Below are 25,030 nucleotides of genomic sequence, written 5' to 3' on the forward strand. Positions count from 1 at the left end.
GTGCACCTGCCTGCCTCTGCCATGAGGAGGCGCTGTTCTCCCCCAGTGCAGAGAGCTCAATGCTAACCACAGCTATAGCTCAGATGGTGATTAAAATAGAAAATAGTAATTGCTTACACTTATATAGCGCTCTTCTGGACACTCCGCTCAAAGCGCTTTACAGGTAAAGGGATCCCCTTCACCACCACCAATGTGCAGCCCCACCTGGATGAAGCAACAGCAGCCATAGTGCGCCAGTACACTCACCACACACCAGCTCTCAGTGGGGAGGAGAGCAGAGTGATGAAGCCAGTTCAGAGATGGGGGTTATTAGGAGGCCATGATTGGTAAGTGCCAATGGGATATTTGGACTCTACTATTTTCAAGAAACTCCCTGGGATTTGTAATGACTACAGAGAGTCAGGAGCTTGGTTTTACGTCTCATCCGAAGGACGGCACCTTTTTTTACAGTATAGTGTCCCCATCACAATACTGGGCCATTTGGACCCACATAGACTGCAGGGTGAGCGCCCCCTGCTGGGCCCACTAACACCTCCTCCAGCAGCAGCCTTAGTTTTTCCCAGGAGGTCTCCCATCCAGGTACTGACCAGGCTCACACCTGCTAAGTCTCCCCAGAATTATAGGGAAACTGTTCATCCTTACATGTGGTAGATCAAAGTTTTTACATGGTGGGTTTTCTCAAGTGACCTGTGGCTGTGCTTGAATTATTTCTTTAGAAAGGGATCTCTTGCCAAAAGTGCTTTTCCTGTACACTTTAGTAAGGTGTGGTGCACTATCATGGGGACCTGGGATTTGTAAGTGTTCTAGACCTTAAGCCATGTTCTCAGGGCCTGGATCACCTTGTATTAAAATGACAAGGACCACTGTTGGTAATTAACTCATTACAAGCTCCACTGCATCCTTCATGCTGCCTGTGTTTTTCTTATAAATCAGAACGTTTGAAAATCTTTCAGGTTGGGTTATATTGTGAAGGTGTGAACAATACATACATGATGCATACACAACCCTTTAAGTAAGTGTGAGCATGAGGTGTCTTACGGGCTGCAGTAATCCCAGTGGGGCACAAATCTCTTTGCAGCCTTCACTCTAAAGAATGTGCCAAGCCAAACGACAAATAATGCTTGCCATCAGGTAGGCTGTTAAAAAAAAACACAAAAACAAATCAAAAACAATCAGGGGAAGCCCAGAAACACAAATATGTAAATACCTGGGAGAGATTTGTGCTTTGTGGTTGCTCTTTGGGGCAGGATGTGACTGCAGATGTGAAGCACCTCAGCAGAGTGCTAGTGTACAGACGAGTGTAAATCACACCTGATGGTTCCTGCAGGAGCTCATGTCTGTTTAACACCTTCAGGGGCACCTTCCACTGACAGTGGGGCAAAGGTTCTTTACTGTTTCTCTCTCTGCCCTCCATTTCAGTCTATCAGTGGCGGATCCCTTTTGACAGCAGTCTAGTCGCTTGCTGGAATAATTGTGCTGTCTCAGTTTTCTATATTACTGTGACTACAGCGATGTATGATTACCAAGACAAAACCTTTAAACATAAGAATTTAAGAAGAGCCCCAAACAGGAGGTTCATTTAGCTCTGTTGGTTGCTAGTAGATGATTGCTCCCTGGATCTCCTCCAGTTGTTCTGTGAAAGAAGCCATGATACTGGCTTTCATGAGGTGGCTGGGTAGCTTGCTCCACTCCCCCACAGTTCCACATGTGCATCTTGTGTGGAAGAGGTGTTAGTGAAACCAGTATGGAGCGCTCCCCCCTGTGCTCTTTGGGACACTGTACTGTAATAAATTATCTGTCCTTCGGATGAGACGTAAAACAGAGTCCTGACTCTCCATGGTCATGAAAAATCCCAGGGGTCTTCCTTGAAAAGAATAGGGGTGTTACCCCCGTGTCCAGTCCAAATTTCCCTTTGACCTTTTTACAAATCATGGTCTTCAAATAATCGCCATCTCTGAACTGGCTTCATCACTCTGCTCTCCTCCCCAATGAGAGCTGGTGTGTGGGGAGCAGACTGGTGCACACTGGCTGCCATCACATCATCCAGGTGGGGCTGCACACTGGTGGTGGTGGAGGGGATCCCCATTACCTGTAAAGACTCTGAGTGGTGTGTCCAGGAAAGCACTACATGAGTGTGAGGATTATTTTATTATTATTAGCTGATGCTGAAGATGTTCATCGGTTTGATTTAATTTTAAATCCTTATGCTCTCACTGCCTTCACTCACTTTTAATAGTACAGCACAATCAGATCAATTAATCAGCCATTTAAACATCAGATTATACAGTTCCTAAAATCACAGCAGTGCAAAAACATGTAACTGGTTTATCTTGATTTTTTAAATATTTTTTTTTTGTTGCAGGACATTCTTTGAGTGTCTAACCTCTCTACTCCAGTAGTTGCCCATAAATACTCCACATATCTAAAAACTACGACAATAAATGCAACCTTACCATTACATGGCAGTGCTCCTGACATTGAACCTTTCAGTTAAAGATATAAAGCCTAAAGCGTTTGTTTTATTGACAGGTAATGTAGGCAGAAAGACGCCAAGGTACCTAATAAAACAAGTTCTCAGGTGCTGTTGGCTCCGAGTCTTTCCATCTGAAAAAGTGGCAAAGGTCTCAGAACTGCATGTGTAGCACAGTACATCTCCTGGCTTCAGCTCTATGTGTGGCTGAGTTGGCAGTTTTTATCACCTGCCCTGTGGAGATGGGTGAGTGACATCGTGTGTGCACCAGCTCAGCTCACCTGCTGCTCTGTAGCAACACCGGAGTAGCTATGCCAACTCCTGTTTAAAATAATCTCTTCCACAGCCTCATTGGGCTTTTCTGTTTACTCTGATATATACAACAGTCAGAATGATAAAAACAATACTGCCAACATGATCCCATCCTGAAGGATTCCTCTTTATCAATCCAAGTTTTTTTTTAATTACCCCTTAATGACCTCTAAGCATGTTTCTCCGTTTCCTAGGAAATAAACAGGGTTATCAGTGGAATGCAGGGGCGAGATGTTTAAGATGACAATAACTGTACAGCACTCTGCAGTTCATCAAGGAGCTGCCTGGAGACTGCCAGTAATAATCTAAAAACACTGGATTGAATTTTAGCTAGCAGATTTATTAAATCAGATGTATTTTCTCTCTAACCCCTTTGTAGTGATGTTCTTTTTATCAAGTATAGAAAGTTTTTCGACAATAGGTTAGCACTATACTGTCTCTAAATTGACTTTTTGTCAGCACAATTGCATTACTTGGACTTAAGTTCCTGGGTGGTGTAGTGCTGATTGCAAACTAAAGGATTTAATATAAGTCTACCTAAGAGTGAAGTTTGTTGATATCAAAAGTTTCCAGCTGCTATAAATTTGATTGGTATTATTTCTAACTTTGAATCGATGCTAAAGCTTAGAACGGGATCTGAAAGGGAATTTATACTGACATGAACCAGGGAAAAAATGTATTGGTTTGAATTTTCTACTGCTAGAAAATCAACCCAACCCAACAAGTTCAACATGGGTTTTTTATGACAGCAGCATCAGAGCATGATTCACACCACAGGAGAGACATGCAGCATAACACTGAAAATATTTAAAGACCGCTTACTTGAGTCCAAATGGGATTAAGCTAGAATTTTTACGTTTGTAGAAAAACATGCAAAACAAATCAGATATAAGCGGCTTAGATACAATCAGTACTATTAATCAGCAATTAAAAGGTCACTTCGTTCATCTCCTCGAATCACAGCAGTGAAAAAAACTTTTCTCTTGTTTCTCTTAATTTTTTTATTAGTGGTAATTGCAGGACATTCCCTGAGTGCCTGCCAGACTGTTAGCTGCTTTCATAATGCACCCCTGTCACCAGGATCGGATGTGTCACAAATGACCTTAACCTAACCCACCTGAAAGCACTGGAGGCGAATGCTCGACAATAACCAGAGACGTTAAAAAACAAAAACAGGGGGGAAAAAGCTCTCCAAATGGATGAAACGTTTCAAATCTCTCGCAGAGGTAAGAATTTAAAATCCTCCCAAACAAAGAGAAACAGAAGCTACAGAGTATCTTGACGGACGGTGCAATGCCTTCAGGACATACTTCAGACTAGGCTTCTGCTTAAGAGAGTGTGAGAGGAATTCTGAAGGATCAAAAGGGCACAACAGCCTCTCACTTTTAATGAGCTCCACAGCCTGGGGGCAGGCGAAAGCAGGGTTAATGTGGAGGGTGATGTCATCAAAAATACTAACCACTTTCTTGGGGTGCAGTCCTAAGTTTCCACATTGAATTTGTTCTTTAAATTTGTCCATGCTTAGGAAAAAGGACTGAATGAATATTTAAAAAAAAAACCGCTGTTTCTTTGTACATCTTTCGTGCTACACAAACATTTTTTTTAAAGTTTCTGTTCTAGCAATTACCGGGCCTCAGAATCTCTGAGGACGATTAGCAGGCAAACGGGACGCTGCACTTGGCACTGTGGGCCAGACAGCCACATGGACACTCACGGAGTTTTGCTGAGTACATGCAGTCAGACATCTATCTTCATGAAAGCCACTAATTACAAAAACAAAACAGAGAAAGGCACTCTTTCGGGGTTTGTGTGCATAGGATCTGGGAGTGCACATATCTGATTTCTGTCATCAAAGGGTTTGTGTCTCGACTCTGCCTTTGTGTTTTCCCCTCGGATTCTCTTTGAGAAGTTGCACGCACGATGTTACGTACACATGCACGTAATCAGCGTTCGTCCTAATGAATGGATATCCAGGCACAGCAACTGACCTCCACGAGCCCTTTTATTATGAGGCTAGTTCAGAGTTGATCTTTGCCCAAGTTTTTTTTTCTACTTTCTTCCTTGGATTTGACCTCCCTCATATCATCTCTGAGCCCCAACTGTAAAATACACAACCTGTCATTACCACTCGTTTGTAGTGAAAGGGTCATTTTTGGGTTACAGCGGCAATGTTACTGTCTCGTTACTTGCGTTGCTTCAACAACAATAAAACGGTTAAGAATTAAGCCTCCTCTGAAGAGCCACTAAAGTTTTAATGATGTTCTTTACTGAAACGGCAAACATTTGCAGCTGTAAACAGTGTTTCATGATAAATTATAGCTTATAGAAAGGCAACAGCTCTTTCAGACTCCGCTGTGCAGAGAATAGGGGAAACCGCAGCAGAGAGTGAAATGAGTTTCGGATGGCACAGGGATGAAGGAATAGAGAGAAGGAGAGAAGAGACATAAACAAAAGACAAAAGCTGTATGTGAATGTTGATAACGTCTGCTTATTGTGGAGAGTGAAGCCCAGCCCCTGTCAGAAGTGGAACTCAGGTGCCTCCCATATCAGAAGTCTGGTCCACCAGAGCAGAAGCATTCAGTACTCTGTGGTTTTCTGAGGGATTATGTCATTGCAGCAGGCTGGGGATGTGCCTTGTTACACTCTTTGTCTACAGATTCCTCCTCCTCTGTCTGCAACAATCTCAGAGACTGGTAGGATTCAGTGGAGGAGAGTTTGTGTCCAGACTGGCGCATGGTCTTTCAGCTTTGCCACACCGCGTCGCGTCAGAGACCGGTAAATTCTGCTATGCCAAAGGGCCAACCCCCCTGGAAAGGGAAAGTAGGGCACTATCCAGTTTCCTAACCTTTTGTCTTGTGAGAGACTCCAATCGCCAGTCTGGAAGGTTTCGGTCTTGTCCTGCTTCTCTGCACTGTGGGCATAGTGCATGCTTTTTGCCTTAGTTCTGCATTTGCACTATACAAAAACTAAGTATAGAAAATTTCAAAAGCACTCTGGTTTGTCCAAAACCCCCGCAGAGTCTCCAGTACAGAGTGGACATACAGTAGGGCTGTTCAAGCAGGCTTAGCGGGTTCTAGCTCTGCACTTATTGTTGACATGGCTCTACAACAGATTTTATTTTTTTTTAGTATAAAATACTTGCAGCTTGGAGATAAGAATTCTTATCAGGCCCTGTAGATAGTTCCCTTTAACTTGGTTTAGATTGGGGAAACTCAAATTTTTTCACATAAACAAAACGTTACCCAATTTTGACCTTTTTAAAACACAGTCCACTCACGGGGACGCTTCTCTGCCTTTGTAAAGCAGGAAGGGAACAATAAAAGACAGATCCTTATTTACCTTTCCAGTTTATAAAAATACCCACTGTCAGTAATGTGCTGTGGGAGTCTTCAGTACACTTATAAAAGTTATACTGTAGCCAAATTCAGAGTTTTAGGGAAATTCCAACTGAGCACTCAGCTACTGTGCCACCACATTCAGGGGTTACATTACAATAACAATGCAATAAACCAGTTATTATTTGTAATTATTTACCAATGACCGTTTGACAATAACAGCACTGTCATAAGAGACAAATACTGTGGGAAACATTAATAAAACACTCTGTTGAACTGTTTCAATGTGATTTCATGTACTACCAAACAGTTCTGTTTACAGAGAGAACAGTTTTATAGATGGTGACTTTATCCATAAACTGAAAAAAAGGCCACTTAAATGTATATCAGGCTCTGAGCACTGAGGATGAGCACTGAGTGATTGTTATAGACTGCAGAGACCATGTAAAAGAACAGTGCAGCAAGCTGGAGTGTTTTTGTTCCGGTAATCTGATAATGTGGCCAGTGGCTTCTTTATCTGATTAAATTTGGTGCAAACACCCTTTACTGAGATCTGAGCTCCCCCTTAGCATTTAGGCTTCGTGCCGTTTAGTGTCCAATTTCTCCAGAACGGAACAGCTGCAAACGAGAGGAGCCCATGTGTCCTGTTTAAGCTCATCTGGCCCATATTTTTTTCCACAAGCTGTTGGTCTGATGGGAGAAGAGAAGGTGTATTCCAAGTGGTATCCTGCCAGTCAGGGGCCCTGCAGTAGTGTTAGACAGTAGGACGTCTCAAACCCAGAGGAGATTAAGTACCAGGTACTGAAGCTGCACACCAGCCATTCACAGTATCCACTCAGTTCTTGCAGTGCGGGAAAGGAAAAGGGGATTCCCAGAGCTTCAGGACAGGAGCCTCAGGTGGTAAAAACAACCCAGCGCTGCTATTGTGTAAATTTAATGGGAACAATTTCCCCGTTTCAATTTCAGTTTTGCACAAAAACCTACCGTGCGTGTGCTGTGCAGGCCCTTTGCTTTGCCATCTTTTCTCAGGGTTTGTGCCACACCTGCACCACGCTCTTACCACGGTACGCTTCACTAAACATCTCTGTGGCTTGTTTTAAAGCATCCAGAAACATCTGTGCAATGTGAGCTACCGGCGATTATCCTCATTTTAATTTGATCGGTGACTGCTCTGTGCCACGGTCAGGGTTTGGAGCACCCCATCCCTGAATATTCATGGTGGGTTCTGCGTGCAGTGGTCTCTTTCCTGACAGGCCTTTCAGTAGAGACACTCCACTGCTTATTTTTTACCCTGTGTGAGTGGAGAGGCTTGTTCTAGGAAGCCCTGAGGGTGAAACGCTCTGAACATTCAGTGATGAAACGCCGTGTTCGCTTGGCATGCCTGAAAAGCTGATATGAGAAGAAAGCTCGACGTGTTTTCTTTTCCTTCGTCCCGTACACCTGAGCTATTGTACGGAGAGCGAGATTTATCAGGGCCCTCAGAAAAGAACTTGTTTGCCCTCTGCTGAAAGTATTTGCCTATATTTGTTTGTTTGTATTTTTCTTTTCAAACTCTTCAGAAACCGAACTCGCTTTAGAGCAAATTATTTAACCATCTGGAATGTTAGCTTTTTGCACTCCCTAGTTTTTCAAAGTCGTTTTTCAGTATCAGTAAATAGAAATAGATTAAGTGGGCTTATAATATCTAATACATTTCTTTTTAATAGCCCTGACCTGGGTGGATTCCAAGAACTGTGTACCAGAGAGTGAAGGAAGGATGGGTTTCGATTGCTGTGAACTTTTCTGTGGTATTCATTTTCACATATAGGGTGTCTGTGGAACAATAGGGATTTCCCTCAACTACTGTGCTATTGTGCACAGTTAGTGTATCAGCCACTGCATATACTGTACAGTATTTTGACTTTGTGGTTTAACTGCTAGTCAGTAACACAGGTTGCAATAATAATTATTTAACATTAATTGCGGACTACAGCAGTATCAAACTTAATTCCAGGAAATATTTGCTCTTTAATGAGACAAAGCTCTTCTGTTTTGGGGACCTGGGGACCTTCAATTCATGAATCAAGGGGCAGGTGCGCACCAAGAACGTCCACTTTTTCCCACTGCACTTGCAATCAGGACAGGTCCAAATTGTCTGGACTGAGCCTTGTCTATCAATTCAGGATCTTCTAGTTTAGTGGGTGAAGAGAGGATAAGACAATGAAGCACACTGTTCCCCATGCTCACAGGTTAGGGCACGTTCCCGGAGTGAGATATTTAAGAAAGCACCTTGAAAGCATAAAGAAAATGGAACTGAACCTTGGTTGAATATTCCCACACTTCAGGTGTTTTGTGGTTTGCTAGGAAGGTCCCATTCCCTTTAGTTCCTTAGAAGTAGGTGGTAGTCCTGCAGAGTATCCAACCAGACGTGCCTGTTTTCAGCATTCCTGCCTCATTTAAAGGCCATTATGTTAAATGAATTGATTTTACAATGCTCGCATGCTGGGACCAACAGGAGGCCCTGCTGATGCACAATGGAGAGCTCTGGCCCAGAATGTAGGCACCGACACACGCAGAAAAGGAGGAGAGTTAAGAATTTCAGAGGGCTAAGTAATCGGTTTCATGTAGACTTAGCGGCAGCCAATTCCTGTCTCTGTTCTGAGCATTCCTGTTCTTGTATTGGAAATGAAGTACATTAGCATCTTCACCACTCCCCCAGCATAAAATAAAAAAAAAACAGAAATATTGTTTGGTCTAGGTTTAGGAGAAAATCTAGAATATAATGTGTGGGATTGAAGGCCACTCTTTTACCACCTTTACTGAAAATAATTTGAAAATGTAGCTTTGATTTTAAACAAAATACCAGCCTTCAATGGCAGATACTGATTGTAAAAAGGATAATATTACACCAAGGAGAAATGGCATTAACAGTCATTGGATTTCTGTTGAAAACTCACATGTAACAAAATAACATGCAAACTCCACATGGACAGATCCTGACTCATACCCAGGAACCTGGAACTGTGAAGCGTCATCACTACCATAATGCCTGAACACACTCTTCTCGAATTTGGTTTTTTTTTTCAGATCTAAGCACTAAAACTTTGTTAAAACTAAAGGAATTACTCTTGTCCCTATGAATGTTTCAAAGACAAAAATATAGGCAAACCATCGAAGTACATGTGAACCTTCTCTTATTTCTTACTTTGGTAAATTGTATTTGTGTTTTTTTTTGTGTGCTTTTTACCACTTGCTAAAAAGTTAGCAAGTGGTGACCTTGTTGTAAGTTGTTAAGTTCTTGATCTTTAATATAAAAGTTATCAAGTCCTTATTATTATTAAGTACTACAAAAGTTGAACATTTGCAGTAGTTAATGATGATGAAAAAGCACATTTTGCTGGAGGCAACTGTAAAGGACACAATTGCTATGACTTGCTGTCTAGCCATTGTCAGTCCCAGTTTTTATTTTCCTGTCGCGATCGCTATGTGGAGAAGAATTGCTCGAAAGAGGGTAATTACAATCATGTTTAACGGGGAGACAGCATGTTTTGACTCTGCCGTGGAGTAAACATTTGCCAAACGACTGGTCTGCAGCAAAGACACTGTCATTTCAGTCTGATCAAGTTCTCCTCTTTTTCTTTTTTCAGCAGTTTCAACCTTGGTGGGCTCTGGAAATGAAGGCCTTTTTTAAAAGTCAGGTGTAGACACACATATGTAATTATGCGCTTAATACGATATCAAGTTACACCCCCTGTGCAGTTGCCTTTAAAGTGTGGCCAATTTGAGGGGAAATTGAATTCCAGTGGCTATTAAATTTTTTCGTTTCCTTCTAAATAAAAAAGGAAGGGATTAAAAGCCGTGCAAGACAGCAAAGACTGAGACAGAATATACCTGGTTGAAGGAACTGTCGTTCTCCTTTTGTAAACAAGGGGTTTATGCAGTTCAATCTTATTTAAATACCTTCTGGACCTGCGTTGTTCTTTAACTACATTTATATTTGTTACATTATATATATATATCAGTGTGTTAATACATCACATATTAGAGGGAAAAGCAACACAACAGATGTTTAGAAGTCAAGTCCTAGCAATTGCATGTAATGGGGTAAAAACTCTACATGTAATTAGCTGAGACATAAAATTTGTTTTCTCCAATGTGCAAATCAGCCAGATGAAGTTCTAGCAGCTAGGGGGATGTCTTCAGTCTGCTACTTGGTGAGCCATTCATTTGAAAATAAGAAAACGACTTGGCTGTTTATGTAAACACAGCCCTTGCTTAATGGGTAGGAGCTCCCAGTCCCCAGCCATTGACACAGTCTCACAGAGCCTGTTATCCTCCCTCTGTCTGTTTCACTGTAACCCTGTCTTTCAGGGTCACACAAAGGTATTGTGTGAAATAAATGCTCTTGATCACATTGGGCCTCATCATTTTGCCGGGCAAAAAGATCTGAGTTTCTCAATTCTGTTCAAAGTCTATCGATGGTCATATAAGATCAAGCTGTAATCTGTTAGCAAAGAGACAATATTCCTGCTACTGAGTGCATAGTAAAGGATTGCAGAAGACTGTGTACATGGATTCATTTTTTACATCACACGTATATAGAACACTCTGCAGTGCTGTCATATAGAATCAGGGTTAGCCATTAACCATTTTCACAATATTGTTCAGTTTTTCGGGGTTACCGTTATATTACAAATTACACATATATCGTCTTAAAGGCTTAACATAAAGGCAGCAGAGAATAACCCTCCCTCTTCTAAATCTATCTTAAAGTCTCTTCAGTTCTGTGATTTCTCTGACGTGAGAAGTTAAAATTAGTATTTTGGATCTCAGGCCTCTGAATATTCCTCACATTTCAAGAGAAGAAGCAAATAGTAGGTTTCTGTTTCTCTCTGTAGCAATATATTTCCAAAAATAAACAGGCAGAGTGTGATTTTCTCATGCAAAATAATGGACTGATTTATTCTGCAAGTACTTTAGAAAAAGGAAGTAGCCACATTTTGGCAAACCTTTCTGTCTTTAGGAACTTTGAACCGAACCTTCCCCTCTTGTTTTCCCTTTTATATATTCTTATCATAGCTGATTATTTTTAAACAAGTCTCTTGTCAGTATTCAAAAACACCATTTTTTTATCAGATAATTAATTTATTTGGCTGAGGCCTATCTATAGTCACTTATAGAGGTTACACTTACTTCTTTTGGTGCCTGTTTATATGGGAGTGTTTTGCTGGAGCAGACTGGAATATTTTACTCAAAGGTATAGCAGCAGAATCCTTCCTAGGAGTTGAGACCAGGGCGCTAACCACAGGCCCACAATACTTACTCACATCAAGCCCTTCAGCTTATGTTGGTGGTCTCCCGTTTCGGGCTCACAGGGGGCCAGTTATTAAAGAGAAAACATAGCTATCATTAGATTCCCGACAGTGGAGAAGGAAGACGTCTATTTCTGCTTGTTGATTTCCGTTTTCCCCTGGAGGCTACTGCATTTAAAAGTCGACACAGTTATTAATAACACTTTTTCAAATAAAAATACATCACATTTTGTTCCCATTTTGTTCTTAAGCCCACTCCTGAGTTGCCCAGCCAAGAGAAACTATGCTTTTTAGACTGTCTTTAGAACAGGCAAAATAAAGGGTCATGTGAAAGTGGTTGATGTAGTGTACCTACAGCATGTCCCCTGCCACTTTAGTCAGAGAAGAACAGCTATGTTACAATGAGCCACAGCAGGCAATTCTATGCTGCCTCAGGCTGACTTCTGGAGAATTTATCTTCCAACTGCCTCTAAGTTTAGGATTCCATTTTCTTTTTGAATGACTGCTTTGCATAGCTAATGACTGTAATTTTCTCCTTCATCCAGCGTTTCTTTCAGAATCCATTACTTCTCTGCTGGCTCCACTGTGCACTGAAAACCAACACCTGTCAATCTCTAAATTCACATTTTGCGATTCCCTCTCCAGATTGCACAGCATATGTATAACATCACTTTATTAACCCTTCACAATTTCTTGCATTAGGAATTATCTTTTCGCATACCCCAGCTTGCTCTCCATGAGTCACACAGACACACAGACAGGGAGATAGCCTGGGGTCAGAGCGCAGGGTCAGCTATTGTACGGCGCCCCTGGAGCAGTTGGGGTTAAGGGCCTTGCTCAGGAGCCCAACGGAGTAGGATTCCTCTGCCGGCTGCGGGATTTGAACCGGCAACCTTCCAGTCACAGGCGCAGATTCTTAGCCACAGTGCCACTGGTCCGCCCCAAGGAGCAAATGTCTTAAGTTTTTTTTCCTGCTTAGGATCAGATTTATTCACTAGACAGAAATCTGCAGAAATGAAAAGAAGAATAGAAATCTGTAAGCGAATTCGAGACCGAAGCTGAATACATTTAGTCTTTATCTTAATTTTCCCCATAAACTGTTCTTGCCAGATAGTTTCATAGCCCTCAAGTTCCACTGATGCCCACCCTTCACTTTCAAAGCAGCGTGTGGTTTTTTGTCATTGTGTCCAGGCCCCCTGATAGGGTGCTTATGTGATAAGAGCTGTGCAATGTGAAGTGAAGCTGTAGATCTGATTTGGTCAGGTTGCCCCTGTGCAGTGAAACGTTTTCAGAGGAGAGTAGCACAATGGATCAGTGCTGATGTGTGATCTCTCTAGACAGCTCCTCCATTCCACTGTGGTTGATGCCCATTGGGGCATCATTGGGGAGCGTGGGTGATGCCCATTGATTAGTTTAAGTGATGGTGACACACATGGGCAAGAGATCTGTGGGGCACACACAGCTCTTTGGCTTGGTCCTTGAAAGGCGCTGATCTGTGAACTGGCAAGTCATCAAGGACTGCAAGAACATAAAACCCACCCTTTCTCCCATCATCCCATAACTATTCCACTAACTGATCATTCCTGATCTATCACAGATGGCCTGTATGTCAGTACAATTATTCAGCTGAGTACTTTATTAAATGACCTTTTTTCATTTTGCAGAAGCTTCACCTCAGTGTATAGTGGTGTATGCCAGCTAAAGAGAAGTGGAAAGAAACTAGATGCTCAAGATATAGTAACATCAGATGCCCAGTGCTTACTGAATGAGGAGGAGTGGTAAGTAATGTCACTTTTATTGATGGTAAATTGTTTTGTCATTGTCCGCTTTGACTCATTACTTTCACATGTACTGTAGATAGTTACTGGAATCCTGTGTGATTATCTACACAAGAATCAGAATCTGCAAAAAAAAATCTCTCTATATTGAAATATATCAAAATAAAAAATTAGATGATTAAATGATATGGACCCAGTGTGCACTCTTCAGTGGCCTGAATAGGTATTGGCACACTGGCTGGACTTTTGCATACAAAAACTGGAGTGTTTGAAAAATGTACAGAACCTGTGCTTTCCTAGAAAGGACCTATTTAGACCCGTGTATCCCTGTTGATGTGGTAAGCCAGCCAGCGGACAAAGAGAGAGATGTATTACAGGTTGCCCTCATTCCCATATCAGTAATCTTTCCCTAAAGCTAAATTTGCTGTTTTTTTTTTCTTTCCCTGAGAAATCCTGTCTTACTTGTATTTCATGGAACGAGCTGACCTTGGTTTACTAAAATTTCAGGCAGGCATGCCTTTTCCCCCATTCCCTTTTGAGACAGGAATATCAATTATGTGATACTGTAGTTGTGAAATGACAGTAAATCACTTTAAGTGTTGGAAGGAGGAAGACTCTGTTCTAGAATTGCAGAGGTGTGTTTTGCGCTTAACTAATGTCAAAGCCAGATTAGAATCACAACGCCAAAAGAACACGATGGATTAGACAAAGATAGATTCTGCTGCATGTTATTTTTGAGGTAGATGGATACTTGGGTAGATAGGTTTCACAATAGCGGGGGAAAGCCAAACGGAGCACAAATGAAAGCTGCTCATGTAACTGAAATAGCAGTCTTTGAGGATTATGAATCTGAATGAATCGTGGCCATTGACTAAAGGTGTTCTATTACATGGGAATTAGGGCATCAGGAAACTACCTCCCATCCAGCTCAACATGATTTTTGACCTGTGTAGAAGTAGCAGCACTTAAGTAACATTCTGTGAGCTATTTGGAAGCATCTAACTTTGTTACACCGCAAGCCAGACTCAGTGGGGCATTAAAATCACTCGTGCGGAGAACTTCAAAGGCCCTGGTGTTTGTAAAATCAAAATCAAAATCAAAGTGAATCAGCCGCGCTCTTTGCTGTCCCAGCACAACACGCTGCTCCTTAATGATATTTAATTAAAAAAGAATAGCCAGCAAAGACAGACTTGTCAGTGTGTGGCAGCTTCAAATCAGGATATGGCTGCAATCCAGCTGCTGTCTTTCTTGTGGCTTCGCTGAATGGTGCTGTAAATCGTTAGATCTACATGATCCTTACCTCTCTGCACTGCACGCAGCTTCTTATTAATTGTAATCCTAGTACGAAAAGGACAGACACTTGCTGGTATGATCACAGGAGGAGACAGTCATTACATGCTGCGATTATCTGTTCGTGAGCATGCTTATCAATTATTGTTAATTCGATATGTCATTAAAACAGAGGATCCCTTTCAACTAAGCACTCAGGTGGAAGTGGTTCTGATTATGCCAACGTTAAGTGGAAATTACTGACATGTATAATAATGGGCTGTGTTTGTTTATTAACACACATCTAATTGATGTGTGTTTAATTGCGAGGTATTGACGTGAAGAAGCATCTTGTGTCTAGATGCAATTCATTGGACTATAATCCTTTGTGAAGCTGCTGTCCCACGCAGCTTTCCAGCAATGATCAACATCAACCTCATACAGCAGCATTAACTTGTCTATCAAGAAAGAAATGACCAGAAGTACATTAATAATGTAACTTACATTCCAGAATGTTTGAGAATTGTGAACGGAAATTCAGCCAACACGTTTGTCAGCGTGGTGACTTGTGATGTCTGACTGCTGTACATGCAGATGCAGTGATATCTGAAAGTACACCAGCAGGTTTAAATGCTCACTTTTCTTAAATAGGAGGTTTCCAGACCCAGTCCCAATTCCTAGCCTGAACTGCAACGCACTTGGAGACAGAACTGACATGAGCATTAAAGTCACTACAAAGCTTGGTGCACAATAATTGGCCTTGGCTGCTTTAAATACTTTATGCAATAGAACATATGAAGTATTACATTGGGATACATTTTGCTTTCCCTATGTTGTTGGCTTCACTATGTCCAGACTTTGTGTAGGGTCCTTAACCTGCTGGAATAATTAAGGGGAAAGACAAAAATTGAGCTGGAAGATGAATGTGGCACACCAGGACTGCACTACCACACTACACATCAATATAGAAGACGGATCAGAACTGAAAATAGCTTTAAGAAAAATATAATTGTAAAGGATTGTGAGAAATTCTCGTCCTCAGTGATACATTTGCCAAAGGCCGGAACTTTGAGTCTGCAGTTCAGATAATATTCCCTACAATGTGATGACAAAACCAATCGTACAGTACAGTATACAGTGCAGTTTCTACATTTTGCTGCTATCTGAAGTTGCAATCATGACAATAAGGACTTTATATTTATAATCTACATCATGTATTCTAATGGTTAAAAATGCTGCTAATATATAAATATAGACGTTTTAATGAAAATCAGAAGGTTCTCAATTTGCTTAGGTATTTAGCCCCCTTTGATATAGCTGCCTTCATTCAGATCAAGACAAAATAATACTTTGAAAGGTCACAAAATTAATATAATCGTCTGTAGTCAAAGTGATGTCCGAGTAAATGCATCTGTCTCCTTAAGTTCCCTTTGATAGATATTGAATTTCAAGCCTCAAATCAACAAAGGAGCAAGGAGCAAAAACCAAGGAGCTTTCAAAACAAATCGGGGATTAAGTGATAGAGAGGAACAGATCAGGAGATGGTTACTTATCCCTCTGAGTACAGTGAGCTTCATTATTAAAAAGTGGAACATGCATCGTAACACCCAGACATAACCTACATCAAGCCACTATTCCAAAGTGAGCCTAGCACAAGTGCCAGACAAACAGGACACTGGTTAGCGATGCCACTCTGAAGGCAAATGTGCCGTCGCAAGATTTCTATGTCTGAGATGAGGGGTCACTCTTTATACATCACCATCATCCTGGTACCCACACAGAGCGTGCCTGTATGGGTGGGTGACCAAAAAGATGCCTTCACTGAAAGGTACTCAACTTAAACCTTGTCTGTGATATGCTGCAGACCTTTGGCAGAAGGTTTCGTGGTCAGGTGAGACAAAAAAAACCCAAAACTCCAACACAGCACATCACACAGTCAGCATCATTCCAGCTCTCACATATGTTGGGGGCAGCCTTGTGTTCATGGGCTGCCTCCCACTATTGAGGACTGAGGGAAAAACTGTTATCCCGACTTATCCAAAATAATGACAGCAGCTGGGACTCAGAAGTACTGCAGTATATTTCAATCTGGTTATATTTTTTCGCAGGTTTTGCTAACATTCAGCCTCCTTTGCATATACAGTATATACCTTTACTGCCCATCCAGAAGGGTGAGAATTTGTCTTTGGCATTACTATACAAAACTACAGGAAACAACACTCAATATTAAATAAATACTCATTAAAAACAATAGTCCTTGCCATTCAGCAATACATATACACAAATCTCCATTTTGGATGGTCAATAAAGTATATAATACTGTTCAGTTTGATCACTACAGTTGTGAATAAAAGTGCATTTCAGAAACATTATCTAGATTTATAATGAATGAACAGGTGATATTGCTGTTTGGGGGTGAATACCTTTGCAAGCCTCTGTAAATGGTTTGTATGAGAAGCATTGATTCATGAATGGGCGTTCTGAGACAGGTCAAGTCATTTTATTTTAATGCACTTTCATTCATGGGAAGATGATCCCGTTCGGTATTTACAGTACAAGATTTATTTTATTCTTTCATCTCACTCTTGATATCCCCTGCTAGTCTGACATTAATTACTGTATGCTGTGATCCTCGGGCTATGTTCTGATGTGTCAGGAACAGAGAGATCTCTGGGCGCAGTGTGTAACTTTTTATGTGCTGAACAATGGAAAAATACTTGACAACAAAGCAGGAGCACCAAAGGCAAACAATTATTCAGTCATTCAATGTCAAGAAAAGCAACCTTTGGAGACAACAGGAGAGTTGTCTGGAAACTGCAGTGGCAATCCACTGTACCATTAGGAAAGCAGCACAGCCTGGGCAAGGAGTCGCAGGTCAACGGCTTTTCAAACAGTTTCTAATGTTGGTTTTTTTTTCTTCGTTCATAAAGAGGTTTGGGGCAGCCACAACTTCAGGGCTGTTTGAATTGTGAGTTTCTGAAAATGTGTGTGACGGAAATCTCCTTATTATTGTATGTCAAGAGCAGCTTTTTTCTTTTCACCATTGCGAAAATAAATAATACATGCATCTCCAGCATCTCTGCCAGTGAGACACATGCGGAGCCTTTCTGTCAAAAAGCAGTTCCATGCAAATCGCAACTGGAATTACCGTATATATTGCATGGGGCAGAAGATGGAGTAAGATACCACCGATGGGGGTGTTGTATTGTTTTGTTCTGCTTTGGAAAAAATGAATAGAAATTGGTTTTCATAAGTGTGGGGGTCTGCATTGGACAATAGGCATGAGGTGTACTTATAAACTTTGGCCTCCAGGGTTGTTATCTACTGCATCAAGGCAAGGCCCTAGGCAGTGAGCAGATTGCAGCATTCTCCTGAAAGCTCTAAACCAACAGATTAGCGGCTGACCCTTTAAGCCTCAATTAAGTTCTTTATTTATCGTTCACTGTTAATTCAGTTGTTAGCATACAGGTAGGCCGGCCAGAAAGGCAGGTCCAGGGGAAAAAGACAGGAGGCTTAGTGGAACCATCCCCTCAGGTAGGAGAGGGGAGACAGGCAGGCTGTCGGAGTGAATGAGCGAGGGAGAGAGGAGCCCTCTTATCAGTGTCATTATGCAGCCTCATGTACATCACAATTCTTCAGCCAAAGCCTGACTGAACCCCTGCGAATCAGCTTTCTTTTCAGAGATGTCAGCCAGCTGAGGATCTCCTGAGCTTGTACTGGTGCGAGCTGTGCGTGGTGGAGCTGAAACAATGGCTGGGCCTTCTAAAAGTGTTTTGGAAATATCCGCTTTTCTTTCGTGGGCTGAAAAGCCCGCTTCAAGGGGCCTGCCGCACAAGCCGAATCGTGCTCAAAATCTCAGCCCCCTAGACTGACTGCCAGGTTTTAGCCTGAAGTGGACCTGAAAATCAGTGAGTCGGTTTTGTTTTTTCTGATAACAGTATATCTTATTTCTCTGCCGGTACTGCTGTATAAACTACCACCGTTGGGAAATAATTACTACAGATTAAAGATGCTTGTTATTCTTCGACGAAGGGTGTGTTATATAATCTTAGGGAAATGCACACAGCCCTCTTTTTAAAACAGACACATATGTACGTAGATTTCCTTGCTTACCCACACAAGTGTAAGCACAAGAGAGCAGTTGAAGTCTTCCCATACCAGTGTGAATTAGAGGTATTTTCCCCAGTGCCTCATGTGAGCAGCCGTTTTTGCTGACCACTCTGAATTGCTCTGTCCAGTACATAGTGCATCATCTCCCTGACCATGACTACATGGCTGCCCACTGTCCAGCATAAACAACTGCCCCATCCTGAGGATGTGACCCAGCTCCTGACTCTCCTGTGTTCCACCTGGACAGTGAGTTCCCAAGGAACTGTTTTGCTGATGAAAAAGAATCTGTTGACTCTGGCCTGGAGCAACGTCAAACCAGGCTGAGGATCTAAATATTAAGGCTGAGCCGAGAGGAAGAGCAAGAAGCTATTGTAAGTGCGCAGGTTAAGACAATAAGCAGCAGAAAACAGACGGTGCATTCCTGCGCTTTGAATCAAGTCTTTCCCACAAAGCCGGTGCTGGAAACCTGCGGAGGGAAAATATTTGGTTTGGAGGTTCAGAGCAAAGCGCTGCAGTCCAAGGAAAACCACAGGCAGGATGGTCATTGCGCCTGCCGAGCAGGCACAGCGTAGGGCAGCCCTGGGACTGGGCCTGGTCCTGCTCCCACACCTTGGAGCAAACCCACACATCGGCCTGCCGAGAGGCATGGCGGTAAAAGCCAGGACTGCCTAAATCCATGATGTTTGAGATCCTGAGGCTGAACTCAAATGTCAATGATTAGCGTGCATTTTTCTGTTGATGCTGCTCAGAAACAATGTAGCGGAGCTAGTTTGGGCACGGTGACGTCATGGCCCTCCCCAGGCGTAGCAAGGACCTCAGCCGTCTGGGCTGGGGGAGGTCTCCTTTAGCTCACCCGGCTGGTTCCCCTGTTGCGTTTCGCCGGAGATCCGGGTTCGCGCCCAGGTGTTGCGGGACGAACTGGCGGGGTGGACGGTCACAAAAGCACATATGCATGGTGCAGAATTTTGTATTGTTATTAAATATGCTTTAGCTGCTGCTTATAACTGTTCAAGGTAACATTACATACTTTGTTCCACCTTGGCATCTATGTGGTATGCACATCTCACAATTAGTGTGGTCTCAGGTAAGTGATCCATAAGCATAAATCGCATTATTTTAACATCTCATCGAACAGCGTTGTTTTGAATGAAGATTTTTTGTCTAGTCATAGTGCACACTGGGGAAGAACGAAAGTGTGGAAAAGCAGAAAGTGGAGCACCGCCGTGTTCTTGGTAGTTTGATCGGCTGCTGTCTTTCCTGTGTGCAATATTTTGCACTCGGAGAGTGTGGAACGTGTTATCATGTTGTGTTGTGACTGGTGCCTCAGTGGATCTTTGTAAGAAAAGGGTTTTGATTTTTATCAGGGGTCAGCAGCCTAAAAAGCAGTTCATAATAGTCCCTATATGGGTTAGAAAAAGAAAGGGCTTGCTTCACTGTGAGCCAAACCTGTCGTCCCAACACTAGCCAGACCTGACCTCACCTCTTCAGAAGTTTCACCTCTGACCTCCAGTCACATGACAGTGCACATGGTACACCTGCAAATAACCCTTAAGATCTGCCACTGATAAAATGTCCAACTTAACATTTAAGACTGAGTGCTTTTACTGCCTGATTTGTTGGGGGCAGATTTATATAGTGGTGTTGGATTTCAAAGAGTCTTCAGAATCACACTGAAACCAAATTGCCTTTCCATTTTAAACTGATTACATTTTCACTAAGCTTTAGGACAAATTTGGATTAAATGTGCTAAAAGATTTTAAAGCCTGCCTTTAAGAGATCAGCCTTCACTTAAAGTAGACGATTTTTAAAGCTTGAAAACCTAAAGGCTGCACCTCAGGTTTTCCAGTAGATTTAGGGCTTGCACTTTTTTTTCTATATGACTCAATGCAGAAAAGAGCAATAATAATTAAAATATATATAAAAAAACAACTAATACAACTGCACACCTGTATAGACAATGAGTATTTTAATAATAAATAGAACCGTTATAATTTAAACAGTATGTAATTATTTTAATGCGTCCAAAACTGTTTAAAAAACTACTGAAAAAAATACCTCAACTTGTTTAAATTGAAAATGAGTGGTCATTTATATTTCATATAAATAGCTAGTGAAAGATTAATTCTTTCAATGGAGTCCCTTAATTGCAGTTTTACCTTCAGTGATCTTTGGAAATGCCACTATGCAGTCTTGGCATCATGTGTGGTTGTTTTGCATAACCAGGAATTTATACTATAAGAAAACATTGTAACATCACGCTTTTCTTGTGAATGATAAAGATCTGTTTGGGGTTTGACAAATGTGATGTGGAAATTGTGTTCTCTGTGTTGTGTGCTGTCATGAAGCAAAAGAACGGAAAATTGTTAGAATAATAAACAAGACAGTGAAATGATTTTATCCTCTTTCATGTGAAAGCTTTCACGTGAACAGCATCATTTATTTTTCCTGGGCTACAAGGTGCCAGGAGACGTGTTTTACATTCTGCATGGACATCTGGTTTAAGTGCAGAGAGTCTTTACTACTCTGTGCCTTAGTGTAATACTGACAATCATCCTGGATGTCTTTTCTGTTTTAAAAAATAAATACATTTCTGTAGAAGTTCCCTCCCTTTCGCTCCCCACAGCTGTTCCACAGTCCAAAGGCATAACTGTGAAGTTGCTGATGTAGTTTCTTTCTGTTTCTTAGGTCACTGTTGGTTTTTGTGAAACGTGTTGGATGCTTCAGTGTTTCATTTTTTTTCCAAGTTTAAAATAATGCCATGTTTAGTCATCTCAGTAAACACAAGATGCATTTAGTTCTCTCTCATTTCACACAACAACATCATAAAACCTTTTAAAATTATAGGAGAATGCTGGGAGTTTGCTTGCCATGGTAACTGTGCCCAGCTAGCTTCTGTTCTGTGGTCCAAACTCAGAGACGACTCCTGCAATCTAGTCATGCACTAGGTCTGTTCTCTCTCTGACTGCAGTTTGCAGAATAGACTTCTAATTAACACTGACTGCACTGATGCTCCGTGAGTTCAGAGGTTTCTTTGGTATCATAGTGATTGTGGATCTGATCTGACTGTACTGTGTACATTGGAGCTTTGTTGACCAATTTGTTAGTGAAGTATAAATACTGTGTTAAAAACGATGAGAGTGGATATCACCGTGCACTGTAGAAAATTCACAGTATATTTAATGGGGAATTTAAAATAAATCTTATTTTTTTCTGTATGTATGAATTTACTTTATGTACAGGTATTTAATTGCACATTTGTATTTAGCAAGGACTCCTTATCTCGTAGCTAGACTCAGAATATCCTAATAAGGCTGTAGTTATTCAAAGGCTTTGTGTGTTTGGTGCAAATATTTATTTTACCTTCCTAACAACTTAGGGAAACACGATCAAGGGCACTTCAAAGCCACAGAGGTTGTAATAGTGATTAGTGACCAAGAGGCAGTTAGAATGACCCCTTTAATTATAAGAATCGCTACTGTAGGTAAATGCTAACCTACCCACCTCCCCCCACCTTCACATGTGATAACATCAGTACAGAGTGAAGAATCCCAAAGCCAAGCACCTAGAGTGGACATAAAAGATCCCATCTCAAGTGCTGTAATACCTGGAGATCAGTTTGTTTTTTGTTAACTTGAATGGCTTTTACTTTGACTGGGAACTCGATTCAGTAAAATAAAGCCCCCGAAGTAGTATAAGCCCTTTCTTTTGGTGCACTTTTGTATGGCTTACAGTCATGCAAAGAATATCTTGCCCTCAGACTCCTGATAGATTTCCTGTATGGAGTAAGGCGCACACAGTATATACCAAGACTTACAATGCCTGCAGGAAAGGAGTAGGATGGTTCTAGATCCTATTTGGACCTCAGACAGCGGGTTCTGCTCTCAGAGGAAATGGACTGGGACAGGTGTTGTGTAGATGTGTAGGCTTGGGGAGGTTTTGGGCTTTGAGATTCCTGTTGTTTTGACCAGCATGCCTTGATGGCTTGGCACGTACGCTGTTTAAGCTAAATATTTATCCAAATCTCGATTCCCATGATTCGAAGATGAACGCCTTACCATCCATCACAAAAGCTTTGCCATTGTTTTCTCTTGTAGTGTTGTTTTAAGCATTGGAATTGGATCAAACTTCTATGTGGACTCTATTATTATTATTTCACTTTATCTTGAGGGGATCTCACTTCTGGGGAGTTTTGTTCCAATCCAACACTCCGCTGTGTAATTTGTCTCACATGTTTCTGCTTGAAGCTGAACTTACACACAATGTCAGTTCTTCATTAGGGGCTTGAAACACAAGTTAAGGTCATAGTGAAGAAAAAAAAAGCATGAATTTGCCTCATGTATTATTCTTGGTTTTCTTTGTGGTATGGCTTCTTTAACATGTTTATGAAGATGGTTCAGCAAAAAAATAAAGAGAAACAGGCGTTTACAATGTACCACATTGGGTGGATGGAGACAACCAGACTTATTGATAGGTAGATCTAAGCATAGTATAAAAATATAACTACACACCTAGCTGCTTTACAGGGCTGATCCCTGAGAGTCCTGGGTGAGGCTGGGCAAAAAAGATATAGGTTTGGCTCACATTTAAATTGAACTGGATTAATTCTAAAAAAAAAAAGGCAATTGAAAACGTTCTGAAAGGGTGTCCCTACCTTACCTTTTCAGACTTAGCTATATCTTTGTCTGATCTCAAAATAAAGTTTATTTTCCAAATGAAAATGGGTTTGGCACTTTTTTTAGTTTTACAGTTGACTTATATATAAGTTCAACCGTTTTCCAATATGTAATCAGGCTTGGCCTTTCAATCTGCAAGTTGCACCCAATTCTAAAACTGTCTCTGAGAACTGCATTTAGAACCAGCCTTTTCTCTGATGGTGGATAGGCATTTTATAGACTAAGTTTATTTTAAAAAAGTCAAGTTAAATTTAAATAAGACCTGAACTAGGCATTTCAGCATTATTATGGATCTAGGTATTGTTCTTAATAATAGAATTAAATTAAATGTTGGAAATTATAGCTTACATAAAGTATTACTGTATGTTCCCTGTTTTTTACGTGAGGAAAATTGAATGTTTAAATGAGTCAATTCTGGCTTCTGCAATTCTGCAATTTTTTGCAGTTCACACCTAGATGAAGACTCATTGACCCTCATTTTCTAAGAGTAATCTCAAAGACTAGGATAAAGGAATTGATTACCTTTATTAGTCATTAGTGGGAGCACACAGTTTGTAATAATCTACTGGTAGAACAATTTGAAAAGCCCATCTTTGTAAGGCAATAGAACAGTTTGCTTTTTTTAGCCCACCCGCTGAGAGAGCCTAAGTTTTAAAGTCTTCACTGCTAGAATGATCTCTGTTATGTATTATTCGACAAGACATAGCTGTCCTCTGCTGAGAATTTCCATTATGTTCTTGGTGTTCCAGGTTCTTGGCAGCGGCCATATTAGTTACATTAGTGTCCATCTAGAGAAAAGGAGGGAACAAGCTTGCAATGATATGGCATTCCTTAGTTAAATAACTTGTTAAATTTTAGATTTCTTGCTCCATTTCTGCACGTTTTTTGCATATTTACTGGGCACCTAATAGTTTGTGCTTTGGAGAGGTTTCCTGGCTGCCTGTTTAGCCACCCGTGTTCAAAATGCTTTATCCTGCATTATTGTCCCCAGGTGGAGAACATACAAACTCCACACAGACAGCCCCCCAGGTTCAGAATCGAACCCAGGGCCCCAGCACTGCAAGGCTGCCATGAGGTGCCCACCCAGCTCAGAAGGCGCAGCACCAATGGGAGTGCGTCCTTCCACTTCACAGTTTCACACCGCAAGCCGAGCCAGAAAGCGCCCGCGATTCTGTAGGGGGCGCTGTGTCGCCGCTCGCTCAGACGGATCCCAGTCACAGTCGGCTAGTGTCGTGATGCCCGAGTCGAGGAGCCTCTCCTGACCCTGCCTTTACTGCCAACCTTTTACTGATAGTTTTGGGGGTGGGGTTCAAAAAGGCAACTAAAAAACAGAAGTTGTCCAATCTGTAGATGCTTGAATAAGCCCCCTTTTTCTTCGATTTGTTGGACCCGCTGGAGAAGATTCTGCTTCGGAGCTGAAAGGATGTGGGGGAAAAGAGACGAGAGGCGTATGTGCCGTGTGCCGTGCTGGAGGAGGGAGGGCCTGCAGCAGATCCCCGCTGTCAGGATCATTCGATACTTTCTGGTGAACAATGGCAGAGCAGAGGAGTTTGGCAGCGGACCTGCACAGCTGTGTTGTGTGTCTTCGGTTTTCCTTTGACCTCTCGGCCCTCCGCCGATGAACGCAGCTCTCGCTCAGCTGTTTCCACTTTTCTGACGGCCGAAGGCAGCTTCCCGAGGGCCTGAGTTCTCTTGCCGAGCTGTCATCGTCTCAAGATTTATAACTGCGAAGGGTTACAAATAACAGCCCAGACGGGCGCTTCCACTGACTACGGCCCTCCCTATTAAGGTA

The 25,030-nt window shown here is 41.8% G+C and overlaps 1 long non-coding RNA gene across 1 annotated transcript in view; it reads left to right on the forward strand.

Annotated features, from left to right (window-relative positions):
* LOC148639126 (uncharacterized) overlaps positions 1 to 25,030 on the forward strand; it is a 141,768-nt gene that overhangs the window by 52,181 nt on the left and 64,557 nt on the right. Inside the window, exon 3 of the long non-coding RNA XR_015930877.1 lies at positions 13,073 to 13,186. This is a non-coding gene — a long non-coding RNA (uncharacterized LOC148639126). The remainder of the gene's footprint in view (positions 1 to 13,072; positions 13,187 to 25,030) is intronic.

This window comes from Lepisosteus platostomus, chromosome 27 (genome assembly GCF_059453375.1).
Source record: "Lepisosteus platostomus isolate fLepPlt1 chromosome 27, fLepPlt1.hap1, whole genome shotgun sequence".
NCBI lineage: Eukaryota > Metazoa > Chordata > Actinopteri > Semionotiformes > Lepisosteidae > Lepisosteus > Lepisosteus platostomus.